The sequence below is a fragment of the Cephus cinctus genome, unplaced genomic scaffold, assembly GCF_000341935.2.
Source record: "Cephus cinctus unplaced genomic scaffold, Ccin1 Ccin1_scaffold0080, whole genome shotgun sequence".
NCBI lineage: Eukaryota > Metazoa > Arthropoda > Insecta > Hymenoptera > Cephidae > Cephus > Cephus cinctus.
This window is the reverse complement of record NW_014332821.1, coordinates 182,020-196,707: the sequence shown is the minus strand read 5'-3', so window position 1 is coordinate 196,707 and position 14,688 is coordinate 182,020.

Genomic DNA, 14,688 nt, shown 5'->3' with positions numbered 1-14,688 from the left:
GATTAAACGTTGATAACCGTACGTTAAATCGTCGTATAGTGCGAAGAAGAAAATAAAACCGTCATGGCACCGTTTAATTTATTCTACCACAGAGCTTTGTCGCTTGCAACATCGTCAGCAATTAATTCCTCCGAAATCATACATAATTAATTCGGAACAATAGTTCGACAAATGACGAGGATGTAATTACTCAATGGCTAATTGCACCTAGCTGCTGCTACGATTCAGTCGTTAAAACTTTTCTGTCGCTACGTTCAATCAGAGCATAGAGTCGTAATACCATCACGTATTAATTTTAACGCTATACTACCCATTTCGCAATACGCTTTAGTAGAAATTTTCTCACACAAATCTAGAACCCCTGTATACTCAGCTCGACCCACGAAGAACCGCGAATTTCAAAATGAAATTTCTACTACGGATTTAATTTACCAGCCGTACTTTTATTCTCCAATATACAGAGTTCATGTGGAGTATTGCACCGATCGAAGTTAATCGGTCCATTTTATTCTTATGGCAGAATCACATGCAGGTGATGCAATACTCCTGAATAGCCTTGATATACATATTTTAATTATCTGCAGCACAGCTTTATTCCATCCATTAACTTGCCTATTGTTGTAAATCAAAAATTTAATAGTACATTGGACCAACAATAATACTACATTTTATATCATCGAAGCTGTAATCATATCAAGACCGCAGATACATAAGAAATGAAATACATTAAATGAGCCACCCTTTAATGCTTACTATCAATAGAAGATATAATTATGAAATTCTAATCGTGCATGTGAATTAAAAGTATACCGAGTTACACTCATTAAGGTCGCCATCTTAGTTCCTCCGTAACTTGTAGAAATCACAGCTATAACTACCGAAATAATATATCCATCTGACTTGAATATAGTTTCCAGTACAGTAATTACATTACAACAACGTATAGTCCAATTTGAAATAATTGCCTTATATCTGTTAAGTTTTACGATCTTCAAGGAAGTCCCTGATAAGAATACGAAATTACAGTGCACGACGATTCTACGCCAATAATCATTTTTGTATCTCATCACTGGCTCATAGTTGCTTGCGCATCATTTCGCTAATGACCTGTACGTAATTAGAATATTACCATTGAGGTCCCGTATACCAGTTACGACTGCACAGCACGCGGCTACTGCCACATGCACCGCTACTATTTCTATTAAAAGCGCCATCTTATCAACCGGGGTTAAATTAGCCGGCAGCAACAATCCTTCCATTTTATAACTTCCCTAAAATATTCCATGCAAGTCCACGTACGTCCCTTACATATCCCTGCAGTTTTATCCGTAAGATCTGGCGTCGGGACACGCGTTATACCTGGCTCCGCACATGTAAACCCGGTACCTGAGGAAATAATAGCTGTTACGTGTGTATCCCTGAAGCAGGTCAAAGGGGACGAGCGAATCGATGCCACACGTTTTGCGCTGGTCGCTCGCGGAGATTTGTGCGAAGGGAAAGAAGAAAACGAGTAAAATAAAATACAATTAAGCAAAAAGGGCGAAGTGCGAGTCAACGAATTTCTGCGGAATTACACAGACGCACGCGCAGGCCGTAGCGCTTACTGGAATAAACTTTAATTCCTTTATAATTGTTTTCCAAGAATGGAGTCACACTGTTTCTTTTTGAATTATTAAGAAGACGCAGCTATAGCGAGACCGATTCCGAATCAATTTCCAGAGTTTCCGTCTTTCTTGGCTCGGGGAACCTTCTACCTACCAACGTTTACCATCGATCCTATCTGTCAATTCTTTGTAAGAACACCAATCACCAGTGGCGAAGCCATGCTTTACTTTTTAACGCCGTAAAAAAAGAAAACAACAGAGCAAGTATCAACTGTCTGAAGCACGAGATCGACCTCACGGTCATACGTCATTGCATAACAAAGCACAGAATTAAAACGAAACCTCGCAATTATTGATGTAATCAATAACAGGTTTGGCTGTGCAGAAAATATAATCAAGTTTGAGTAGACGTACCGTAGGTGTGTCATATAAATGATCGTCAGCGCATGCTCGCCACTCGTGTTTGTTATTTATGAATTCGCTGTATATGGCAATTAGGGAAATTGAATAATGTCAGTTCGCGACCCGTTCCTGTACTGTCGGGCTGGTTGAGGATTAGACAGTACCAATCCGAATAAGCAAGTCACGTTTGCCATTAACCGTCGCTGCGTTAGACTTCTTGCACGATGGGCAATTACTGCTCGCCGCACTAACGAACAACTAAATTCCAGACGAGCGTCTCTATCCCTTTGCACATTCAGTGCAACAGCCGGAGGAATTGGGTCAGTCGGTACGTAGTACTACAGAAGGAAGAGGAGTACAAGGCAGGTAGGTAGTAGGCAGGTATAGTAGGTAGTAGGTTCTACGTAGCTTGCAGGGTTTAGCTCAACAGCTAGTGCGCAAAATAAAAAGGCTTGAGAGTCTGACTCGAGTGGCGAAAAAGCCGCCTCGGGTGTTGGCTTGGGTACTCGCGGTGTCCCCTCGGGTCAGGTTCTTCTTGACGTACGTATAGCGCACCATGTATTGTGAGACGGATGCCAACATAGCACAGCACACGGTGCATCTATGTATATATAGTTTGGGTAGCTGTAACCTGGGGGAGTACCCTTTTATTCGTGTTAACTTATTGTCAAAACTGAAACTTCTCACGAGTAGACTTACTTGGATATAGATATTTTTAGCGGAATTAGACTGAAGTGTTTTTTTTTTGCTGATTTGTTCGTTTCTTGGTTATTTTTGTTCGTTTGGTAAATATTATATTATAAGTTTAGTTCATTTAATTTGGTTTCATTTGCTTAGTATTGTATGGAAGTAGATGAAGAGCTTATATTGTATCATTTAAAATCTGAAGGATTATAACGTGGAATTAAAGTCAGATGCGATAAGCATCGCACAGTGGGATTACTGTTCGTTTTATCCTCAAAATGGAATAACTAAAATGTTTGAGGTTTGCACGAGGCACAAGGTCTATCGCGTATTACTGTAGGCCGTTGGTGAGTGCTTATAGTTAATTTCGTTACTGTAGACAATAATAGGTACTTGACTAGTACTTTAATATACCTGCCAGTGATTATGAAAGTGAGCTGAGTCAAATTTTTGGAAATAATCAGACTTTTGCATTAGTGTGCATTATACAATATTTTTTACTGATTAACACCATTCTTTGATATTTTTGACTTAGGACACCTTTTTAATCAAGTTCTCTATTAATTCATAAAATCAGTTTCACAGGATGATACATCTACGTTACCATAATATATTAGCTGTATTACCTTTCGAAGCTCACTTCACGGTTTAAGTAACTAACTAAGCTGGATCAAAAGTTCCAGTGAAATTACTTTGAAACTAAGCGGTGCACCCGCCACTGCAACCGACGAGTGAGTTAACAAGATTGTAAAAATGGTCCGCTCTGGAATCATCACTCTATGGGATATCGTCTTGCGATGTACACGAAATACATCCCCGAGTTCATGAAGAGCTCTTCGTTCTCGGTAACGTATAAAATGAGGGAGCATGGAATTTGCAAATGAGTCTGCACTTGGGCTCTCTCTCCCTTGGTCTGGTGCTCATCCTCATTTTCATCCTCGCTCCCTTCTTTATCCTTAGTTTAAGCGAGACAAGCCACGCGGCACTTCAGCCCCTTCGGCATCGTGCACGCGGACTCTTGTTAACCTCACCAGGTTTAATAAAAAGTTGAGGAGCATCCCTCGCACTCCGACCCTCAGCATCCATCCACTAGAATGTCTGTTAAATCCCAATGTTTCGTCCCCAGGAAAGCTGTACACGCGCCGTTGTCCCGTGAGAATACGCGTTTCCTTGAACCTCTTACAACAATGATTTTCTCATTTGTCGAAGAGTCTCCAAAAAAGTCCTGTCGAGCTTCTTCACCGCCTTTACTTAAACTGGTAATTTTTTCTACATTCCTCGGAGATAACAGAAGCGATTTTAAATGGAGAAGCCTGATACACCCTTTTTCCTATCCCTTTATATAGTTTGTAGACCGTATTTTCACACAAAAATTACTGAACCATTCAGGTATTAAATGACGATCGATCGCAATAGAATTCAAAGACATTCGATATCCGTACACGAATTGATAATTGATTACGTTTGAAAATAGGTTGTGCAAGGTCTTTAAAGCCTAGCAATGATGGTGCCTTCGCTGTATCTGAATGAAAAGAAAATATACTTAAAGAATTAAAGTTTGTTTTTTACGACTACGAAAAAAAAAAGATAGAATGAACTATAGAAGAACTTCGTAAAGTAAAGTATTCACGATCGGTGAATCGACTATTAATCACAGAATTGTCCCGAATATACGTAAAGAGAAGGTAACTAGTTGCTAGTTGGTATGCAAGTCGATAGCCAGTCAACCAGGGCGTTCATTTCAAAGGGGCATCGTGATTGTAAGGCGTCGAGGTAATCCAGTGCTAACAACCCATTCACTTGGTCTCCTTCTGGCAATACGATTTTCGCCATGTGAATGTGGTTGCTCCGGTCCACTACCATGGAAAGTAATTACGTCCCATTTCTGTTACTGGACCAGCGTCCCGGCCAAAGGATCATCTTGTTCAGCAAAATGAAAGATGGCATCGTATACCCGTGGCGTAATTGTTCAGAACTTTGAACGACTCTTCGTTCTTGTCCTTATTATCATTCTCCTCATCCTCAACCTCGTCAAGGTAAAATAAACTTCCAAAATTTTATTCGACAATTGATATACCTCTATCTCCCGAAGTTTTACGGCATGTTGAGCATGTCTCTCAACAATAGCAATTCGTAGCTCCTTGTATATTATGCTCTTCGAGTAATCCTTGCTCCACGCTACATTACTCCTAGAACCGGACTTTCTTATTCAGAACTAGACATCTAGCTAGTTCCCTCGACGGTCATGCACATTCAATAATGCAGTGCACTGATGCGATACGAACTTGACTTACTTTCATAGAAAAACCATGTAATACGTATTATATACAAAGTGTATCAGTTAAAATGCATGTTTCATGCTGCCTATAAAAATACATATCTTGAAATCTCGCTCCACGCCCCCTAACGGAATTTAGGTCCGCTAGGGAGCATGGAATGACAATTACGAGACATGTATTTTCATGAGATGCAGTTCGTTTAGTTCCGGGAAACTCCAGCAGATGGCGCCGTTAATTATATGCGATAGTTCCGTGAAAATCCACTAGGGGGCGTGGAATGATATTTTAAAAAAATACATTTTAATGGAAAGCATATTTTTTAGTTCTGGAAAACTCCATTAGATGGCGTCGTTAAGCACCTGCGGTAATTCGGGAAAATTACACTAGAGGCCGTGGAACGAGAATTAGATGAATAGTCTCCTAAGATTGCATTTTCCAGGGAAGTATTTTAGATAGTTGTGAAAAATTCCACCAGATGTCGCCGTTAAGCATCTGCCATAGTTCCGGATAATTCCGCTAGGGGATGCGTAAGGCTACGAAGGCTGCAGAAGCTACGCCGAAGAAGACTCCATATCCCAAAGACTCCCGTAGACTCGAATATCTATGACGAGAAACACATAGAATCCAAAATGGAATATGTAGACTTCCGGTAATAAAAAACATTGCATTGCAATACGTTTAAAACACCGCGTACGAGTTTGCGTCTAACTGAACGCATATCTCAATACAATTGCGAATCGCATGTTCGGCGTGAAGTTGCTGCACGAGGCTAAGGCGTTCCGCCAGGGTCAGAAATCTGTCAGAGTTACCAAATTTTGAATGTAAATATCTCCCTTATTATGTATACTATTCGTATGATCTTTTTTCATCTCCATTGTTCCTTCAACAGTGGCCCCTAGCGAGATTCTTTAAGTCGAGTATTAATCAAGTGCACATATACCCGATGGAGTTTGAAGGTCGAATTTCTTAAAAAATGAAGTCTCGTGAAGAAAAAATTTATTTTGCAACTTCGATTTACTTTTCCATGAGGAATCGTCTCCTATTCGGTTGTACCATGATTTCCGCCCCACCCTGTATGTATAGTATTAAAACTGTACGTAGAAAGCACGAACAAATTAACAATAGACGTTAGTAATGAGAGAAGAATAAGATGGAAAGAAATCAAATTAGAAGAATCCCTTAATGGTAATGAAAGCTGGTATAGATAGCCAGTAACTGAGCTTGAATGGACGGGTTGGTTCGAGCGTAGTGGAAAGAATAGCAAAGAGCGAGGTTCATTGGTTGCACTGTAGTATCTCGAGCAGCACTTTTGAACAATGAAGGCTGATTGAATCGAACTCAGCCGTTACAATGCTCCGCACTACTACCTTACTCCTGCATTATCGATAGTTTCACATTGTCTATCGAACTCCGCGAAGATGAACATGGAGAACATTGAAGCTGCCTTTCGACTGGATGAGATGCCAGTGGATGGAACCTGATCGTCTAGTGCACCGGAAGCAGTACTTACCTGTTCCTTGGGCGTCGTTTATCTCTTCCGGCGACAATGAGTAGTTCGACTCCGGTAGCTAGAAATACATGGTCCCGAATGAACGAATGAACGAACAGGAATGAGATGTAGCTGTAGAATTTTTTTTTACTTACTCTCTGTACTACGGATGTATATGGTGCATTACCGTAATTAATGACATTAAGATGTTTATGGTCAATAAAATTTTCTAGGTTAATACCAAAGTACCGTGTCATAATCCCACGGCAGCCTATAACTTGGACAAAGTTTGTCCAATGAACTCGAACAGTCGCAACATCACGCAATGCAGAGTAATACAATGCTGAACTAGTGAACCAAACTTGAAAACGCACACGCACCTCGTGCAAGATCGATAACCCGCCCTAATTCCTTTGACGATACTTAAGGTCCAGAAGGCACTTAACTACAAAGGCCGAAATGGCGCGTGGTTTTCTTGAAAGCAGTGGGTACTGCACGACGTACGCGTCAAAGACCTTTGGTAATGTAGCGAGCCGAGGGGGCAACTATAGGTAAAATGTTGAAGTACATTTGACCTATATATTCAGAAGAAATTTACTTAAATATAAATTTAAATACGTTACGTATATTTCCAGGATAAAGATTGCAGTACGATATATATATATATATGTATAAGCATGTAACATAAATATTACGGGAACATAGTAATGGGACTAATGGTCATCGTTATTAAGTAATACATTGATTTTTTTTACAAGCCTACATCGGATAGAAGAAATTAATTGAAATATGTTCCTCATTATTCATTTGAGTGCATATATAGGGTTACCTACTTTGATTACGATCAATTAATCCAATCCCATTAATGCGTCCGTGCATTTCTCTTGTAGTGGGATGCAATTGAACGAGCCTCCGAATAGGCTTCATTCGACATAAGTGCACATGACATTGCTGGATATATCGGTAATACCATTAAGGCAAATCGATAGCCACTCGTTGTTAGATGCGGAAACGAGAATATAGCTAACCATTCGGCAGTCACCCTAAGACCTTCCGATAGGGACAAAACCGTCGTGGGTTAAATCGATCGTTGAAAATTCTTCCTTAAGTTGGACGAGGGAGAAATTGGGGGACTTATCCTTGAAAATTGCGATAGCCTTTAAGCGGATGAGGGTGCGTGTTATCGTAAATTTGTCAATTTTCATTGATTCCAGAAGGGTTTGTCGAGGGTGGTAAACTGTATCTATATGAGTGCATGTATATACCTACCTATGTATAGGGGGTTATATCGAGGGTAGTAGAGACGTGAACGCGCGAGCGCATAAATGCCGTCGACTGCTTGATTGAAATTTATGTTTTAATTCATAGCCGAATGGTGGTCCCGCAAACAACAAACACTGCCTCTAGGAGAGGTCATTTCGTTTCTCTGTTTACTGTTAATTTACAGTGACGGGCTACGGCTGAGTGCGTCCGGTGCTAATAAATTTTACAGAACCCTCCCCCTATTGTCCCTCCTCTACTTCTGCAGTCCTCAGTATACTTATACGTATTGAGGCTACTTCGTATACGTTTTACCTCTAGCGCACCCCTAATGCACTAAACACTCTACGACCCGTTGCTGGTTCGATAGGAATTTTACCTCAGGATAAACTGTGATCGACCCCATAAGCCCGGTCACGCGGTATACACCCACTCGCGATTTATTGTTAATTTAAAAATGCATCAAAAATGGACGGCGCCCAATGGGCTTAATGCCCGACTGCAAAAAAAAAGGAAAAGTGGAAGGGATTCTCGTAAATTTTCATTGAAATATGTAATATATCCTGAAATATTGAACCAGGACCGAAATATGCATGCATATTGGAGACTGTCCTTTTTTGCACATTTTTGTCACGCTGTCGATTCGCAGAGATGCGAATTGACGTTCTATAAGTTACGAAAAATGTACTAGAAGTTATGGGACTACGAGATTGTCAAAGTAGAGCGTGAAATATGTTGGGAATATGGTGAAATGTTTATTAAAAAAAATTTGTTTTTTAAATCTTTTCAGATAAAGATTAATGAAATTAATTATTATAAGATGAAAGTATTTCGGTTGGAATGTATTGGCATTTGGCAAATTCTATTCCTATAGTAAATGCAGGTTGAATCAAATGAATTGCACTACGTAAACTGCGATTTTGTGGTTAAAATTGTTTTGCCAGTTTCGCGAACAAGTTGCGTCCGAATCGATCAGAAATGCGAACGTTCCATTAAACATAATTGAAAATAACATACGAATTGGTCCACCTGGTGCCGTCGATGTAATGCGAAGAGGATTTTAATCGTTACAAAATGTTATTTTTTGCAATGAAATTCCCTGTTCACTGCATGCAATTAATTTTTTTTTTTCCTATGATTTTGTACGAGAACGAGCACGTCATGTTGTGCAAGGCTATACTTGAATTTTTCGAATCATTATTTATACATGACGTTTTAACATCATTGCCATCATTTCACTGCTAACAATTTCGTGGATATTGGAATTAATGCTTTTCGCACGTAATTTTTTATCGTGATTCGTGATTTTATAGGATTAGTGGACGTTGAAAAATAATAATGATTATTCGAATAATACTTACATTCATCAATTAATTTTGTCAATAAATCATATAAAGTGCATTATTAAACTTGTTACATAATTTTAGTGGATTTATCTCCATATTAATATTTCCCAGTAATGTTTACAAGTTTATACACAATTATGAAAAAAATCGTAGCTAAGACCAATACCGTCACCACAGTGCCAGATCATGCCATTTCCTCCTAGGGAAATGAGGTAATCAATACGATATGTTTATAGTCCAGTATAATGCATATTACGTGAGTAGCGAATGCAGATACGTACCTTATGTAACCCTGGTGTCCGATTATACGTATACAGATGCATCTATGCATAGGTGGATCATCAAATGAGAAATGTTGACGATACTGTCATACCGAGGGAGAATTATTATGGTCTCACTGGGTATAAATTTAAATGATCGGCACGCTGTACGAAGATGAAAATATAATTGATTTTCGATCGAAAGCGTCAGGAACTAGCGCCAACGTAGCTCTGCGGATGTTTACTGCAACTCACCGAATGAAAGCCAAAGTGATGCCATACGTCATACCATATAAAGATGTTATAATGACATTTCGTTATAGCATTCTTCGAAACAACAATTCCGATTGTATACTGCTCCAATGTAAATTTTGACAGATTCTGTATTTCATCGTCAGAAATTGATGACATCAAAGTTTAATTAGGTGGAAAGGAAGTAGAGTGAGTGAGGGACTAGCTGTAGAAAATTTGCTCATTAATGAATTGGAACTTGGACGCTTTGCTAAATCTAAGATCTAGGTACTTGAGAGCGAAGTTAGAGTGGCAATTCGAACTGCCAATAACAGCTGAGTTAGCTAAATACTTGTAGCACCAACTATAGTACCACTTATATATAATTATAAGCATAAGATTACGTTTTAGGGTTTCTGGTGGAAAGGATGATATCAGCTTCGTGTAGTCACGTAATATTAATCAGTCATGCGAGTTCGCTTGGCTTAAAACGAATACGTCGACATCCTACTGGTGAATTGATTAATCTGATTAAATTGAAAGTGCAGTTTCTAAATTACTAAGTAAAGCTGAGGTGGCAGAATCACATTTTTGGGACTCAACTTGTCTCGTTAAGTTAAATAATTTTGATACAATGGATCTCATCTCAGGGAATTCACGAACCTGATTTGCCTCGAAAAGTTTTAATGTTTCGCGTAACAAAGTAAAACTAATTATACATATTTTTAGGAAAATATATGTATATAACTATATATCACTGGTGCGTACTTGAAGAAATTCATGATTTTGATGGACAAAAAATACTTGTTTTTTATATTTAAAATTATTGCAGTTGCACAAGCTTTTTTTTAAGTTGACCCAATTGTACGTAATATTTTATTACTCTTTCGAATGTTTGATTAATTCGAGATTTTACCAATGCACCAGTTTTTATCTTCACTTCTTTCTTTCTTTTTTTTTTAAGTGTATAGTACGTTCCACTTACCCCACAGATAGTGTTGTATCACGAAGAGTATTCAATCCTAGTGGAAGATTTACACGCGATATGCCACTGCCATTGTAAAGGGAAGGTGCAGCATTTTGGAGAGATGCCAGGATCCTTGATATCCGCAGGATTAGCAGTAACAACGTCGTTTTGCGGAAACGTAAAACTAAAGGAAATTCAAGATAGAATCGTGATTCGAGTTGAAGTGAAGGTAAAATTTAATTCGTGCTTCTTACTGAAGTCTTAATGAATTCTTCCCTTAATAGTACGTAGATAAATCTGATCGATAAGAGTCTCATAAAAACACTCCACTTTATCAAATGGAGTCATTACTCATTTAAACGCTCGAGCGTGACCTTTAACCTAAAATTAAGGTCTAAATTTTTAAAAAATAAATATTACGGTAAAACCCTAAAATAAAAATAGTTTACAGTAATTTGCATTCTGTGCCGATGCGTCACATCTCCAGTACCACAATGCAATTTTCTAATTAATTAAAATTCAAAAAAACAGATTTTACATTCAATTATTAAGAACCTGTTCCACACAGTATCTTGAACCATATAACATTTTTATGAAGTATAAACTATTTTTTAATCGAAGGATGAATGCGCTGGGAGGTATGTAATTGAAAGAACTTCAGTTAGAAAAACATTTACATATTTATATATATAAAATATAATACAATTTGTTACAGTATAGATGATAGTGTAGCGTTTAGTCATTAATGTTAAGTGTAGTATTAGGTAGGTATAAATCTAAGAGCTGTTTGGTAGGGTAAGGGATGTCGCTGGTACATAGGTAAATAATATAGGTAATAAGTCTCTATGTGTAGTATCTAATCGAGTGTAACACATACGTGCTCGTATAGGTACCTATGGGTCTATATCGGATGTATTTAATTCTATGACTATATACAGGGCTCCTATGTACACACAAACTATACTCACTCATATCCCATTCGTTATCGCGCACACTGCGATCCTTCCTAGTCCCGCGCCGATAGCGGGATGGTAGCACCCAATGATTCCTAATCTCCTACATACAATACATACAATGTCGGGGGCACTTCCATTTTCACCACATTCTCATTAAACAAGCCCAGCGTCCAATTACACTAATAAAATTGGCGAACCGGAAGTGGATTCGCGCTCTGATTAAAGTCTTGATTTTATTATAAAGTGACCCGGTATAAAACGTTCGGAATCGAGCATCCATATCTATCGCGTGTTATCTGCCCTTTTCTGTATTTCTTTCGGGATCTCTCCGTCTCTCTTTCTCCCATTCGATCGGGTTCTCGTTTTCCAGTTGGAAACAAGTTTGACGCTTAATCGCAAAAGTTGAAGCCGCTACGGGGCACTACGGACCAATCAACGGGCAAAACCCTGTACGCGTCCGGAACTTCGTCACGCGATTCGAACTCGAATTTGGCCTGGACAATATTCCCAACGAGAGTGCAGCCAACGAAGTTTTCCTCGGGGCTCGTTTGAAATCCGCGATCGTCGGATTAGAGACGCTCGCGACTCAGTCAAAGTCCATAATAGGATTATTGAAGTAGCCTAGGCATAAACCAAGGTATACGTGGTACTGGTCTGCCCATACATATGTGCTTACGAAATAGTACCTCTTACGGTCCTGATCCGACGATTCCCACTTCTTAAGGATCTCGGCCATGTTGCTCTCGTGGTTGGTTAACGATTATCCTTGAAAATTTACTGACGGACGTATCTCGGCTTGACTTGGACCGACGACTACTGGACTCACGAAATTGTGGAAAAAGGAAGTGAAACCGTATTTGAAATGAACTAACATACACATTATACAAGATCGTCGAGTATATGTAGTTTTGCATAATATCATTGTCTATCTAACGTAAGTCCCGTATTAAAGCGATATTTTCGCCTGACACTTTGACTGATTGTTCTGGTCATATCACCGGCGGTTTCTAGTGCCCTCCTGTATTTTCAGACATTCTGCAGCTTTGGTCGTGTTCATCGTGTGGTGACTGTATCGGAATCGAACGGACGTTCCGGCAAAAAACAAAGGTTATATCGCAAATTAAGCTCCACGTTGAATGCGACGTTGACTTTGCAATGAGAACGAATAATCAAATAATAAGATACTCGCTGGGTGAAACAAAGAAACGAGCATGGTATCTTCTGATTCTATTAAATATTATGTCTTTTCATCACAGCGATCAATTAATTACAATGGGGAATTCCATGGATTCAACGATACAGTCACTGTGTGTCTATCGTAGTGATTTAAAATAAAAGTTTTCTTTGTCGTGCGAATGATCATTAGAAATTATATAGATCCTAACTGAATCTTATGCCGTAACGATCGTCATACGTTCTAATGGCCTTTTTTCCTTCCAATAAGTCATTTTGAAAAAGAATTAGCAAACAAACCAATTGGCAGTCTCAACGGCAATTTTATACGTACAATGTAAATATCTATGGCAGTACGATCTTTCATTTTGATAGCGAATTCACTGCCCTATGGCACTACACACACAGATTGCCTATGACATTTATGAATAACGGTATTAAATTGTAAAATATTATTACGCATTAGATTAATTACTCGCTACGTAAATCTGTTAGGCTCTAGAGGGAACTGTTTTTTTTTCTTTTCTATTTCTCAGGAATTTAAATCCACGTTCGCGCGTGCGCACGGTATACGTAACGCGGGAACGAGCTTTACTTTTGTTCAATCTAAACACCAAAAGTCCAATGGGTTGCAAATACGAGAAGCATTCGATTTCTCAAATTTTCCAAAAGTCTAATAACTTCCTCTTTCACGCCGTGTATTTTCAGGGAAGATCAAACTGGATTTATGCTCTTAATGCTTTTCGTAAAGTTTTGTGGAAGCGATATAAGAGCTTTTCGCTTTGCGTCCTTTGAATTCGGCACCGCGCGCACGCTAACGGATACTTATGCCACTTAGCGAGAAGGACGATTGTAACGTGCGTCTACGACCCTTTGATTCATTTTTCTGTCTTTGGCGTCAACTTGAATCGTGCCCGTACTTTTGCGTGATGTTTGCTCAGTTACGGAATCTATTTGTCAGAATCTGACCGCTACGTAAATAAATGTGTGTCGTTCAAGCGTGGGTGGCCCAAAAAGCCTATACGTAAATCAATTAACGACAAACTTTTTGTAATTTCGCAAAAGAAAAAGAATATCTTATGACAATACCAAAGAGATGAAACACTTGGACTGTTTACACCCGACTTGAGTAATTACATATAATTGCCAAAAAAAATATATAATGAAAATTACGAAGCAATATGACGTGTTTTTTCGTCACGAAAAACTTAAATAAGAATAAATAATTTCCTATATGCATATTGTACGCGAATATACGAGTTCATTGTCGCGATTTATAACTGTACAGATGTATACAAAAAAGTGATCGAATATAAACGTTGGTTAAGTTACGTATGATGAAATCCTCAAGAAATAGGATCCATCTTGCATTAGGACGTGGCTTATTATAGTAAATGGCGATTAATTTCCATTATTGAGAAATCAACCAATGTTTATATTGTTCGTCGTGAAATATTTATATAGATATAAAATCTAATTAACAAAATATACAGATTCTGTCTCAAAAGTCCGATAAGGCTGCGAGAAGACGATGAAGCAAACGATATGGAAATCGGACGATACGAGATATAAGCTTAGCGATGACTTAATGAATCTATCGTATAATGTATTATCAGTGAAAATCATTTGCAACATCGTCATGCGCTTTAGCTGACTTTCGAGCAGTAAATAAACAGCCAACAATTCAATGATTTTACCGCGCTCCTTCCTAAGAAGCATCGATTACCAATAAGCTATAACCCATCGCGTATTATTTCTACCTTAGTTATCTTTCGGCCAAATCCACAAACGTAAAATGACCAAGAAGCACTTAGAAATTGCATCACGAAAAAATTTATGGGAGTCATAGACAAAGTAATAGCATCCCGAAGAAAAAAGTAAATAGAAATAAAAAAAATTCCATTGGATTCTTACGGATATCAAATCCGCAAGCATCCCGTTACCAGCGGGACAATCTCAAGTCACGATTATTCGAACGATCCTAATATCTTCATCAAGATGACACGTTATATACAAAAAAAAAAAAAAAAAAAAAAA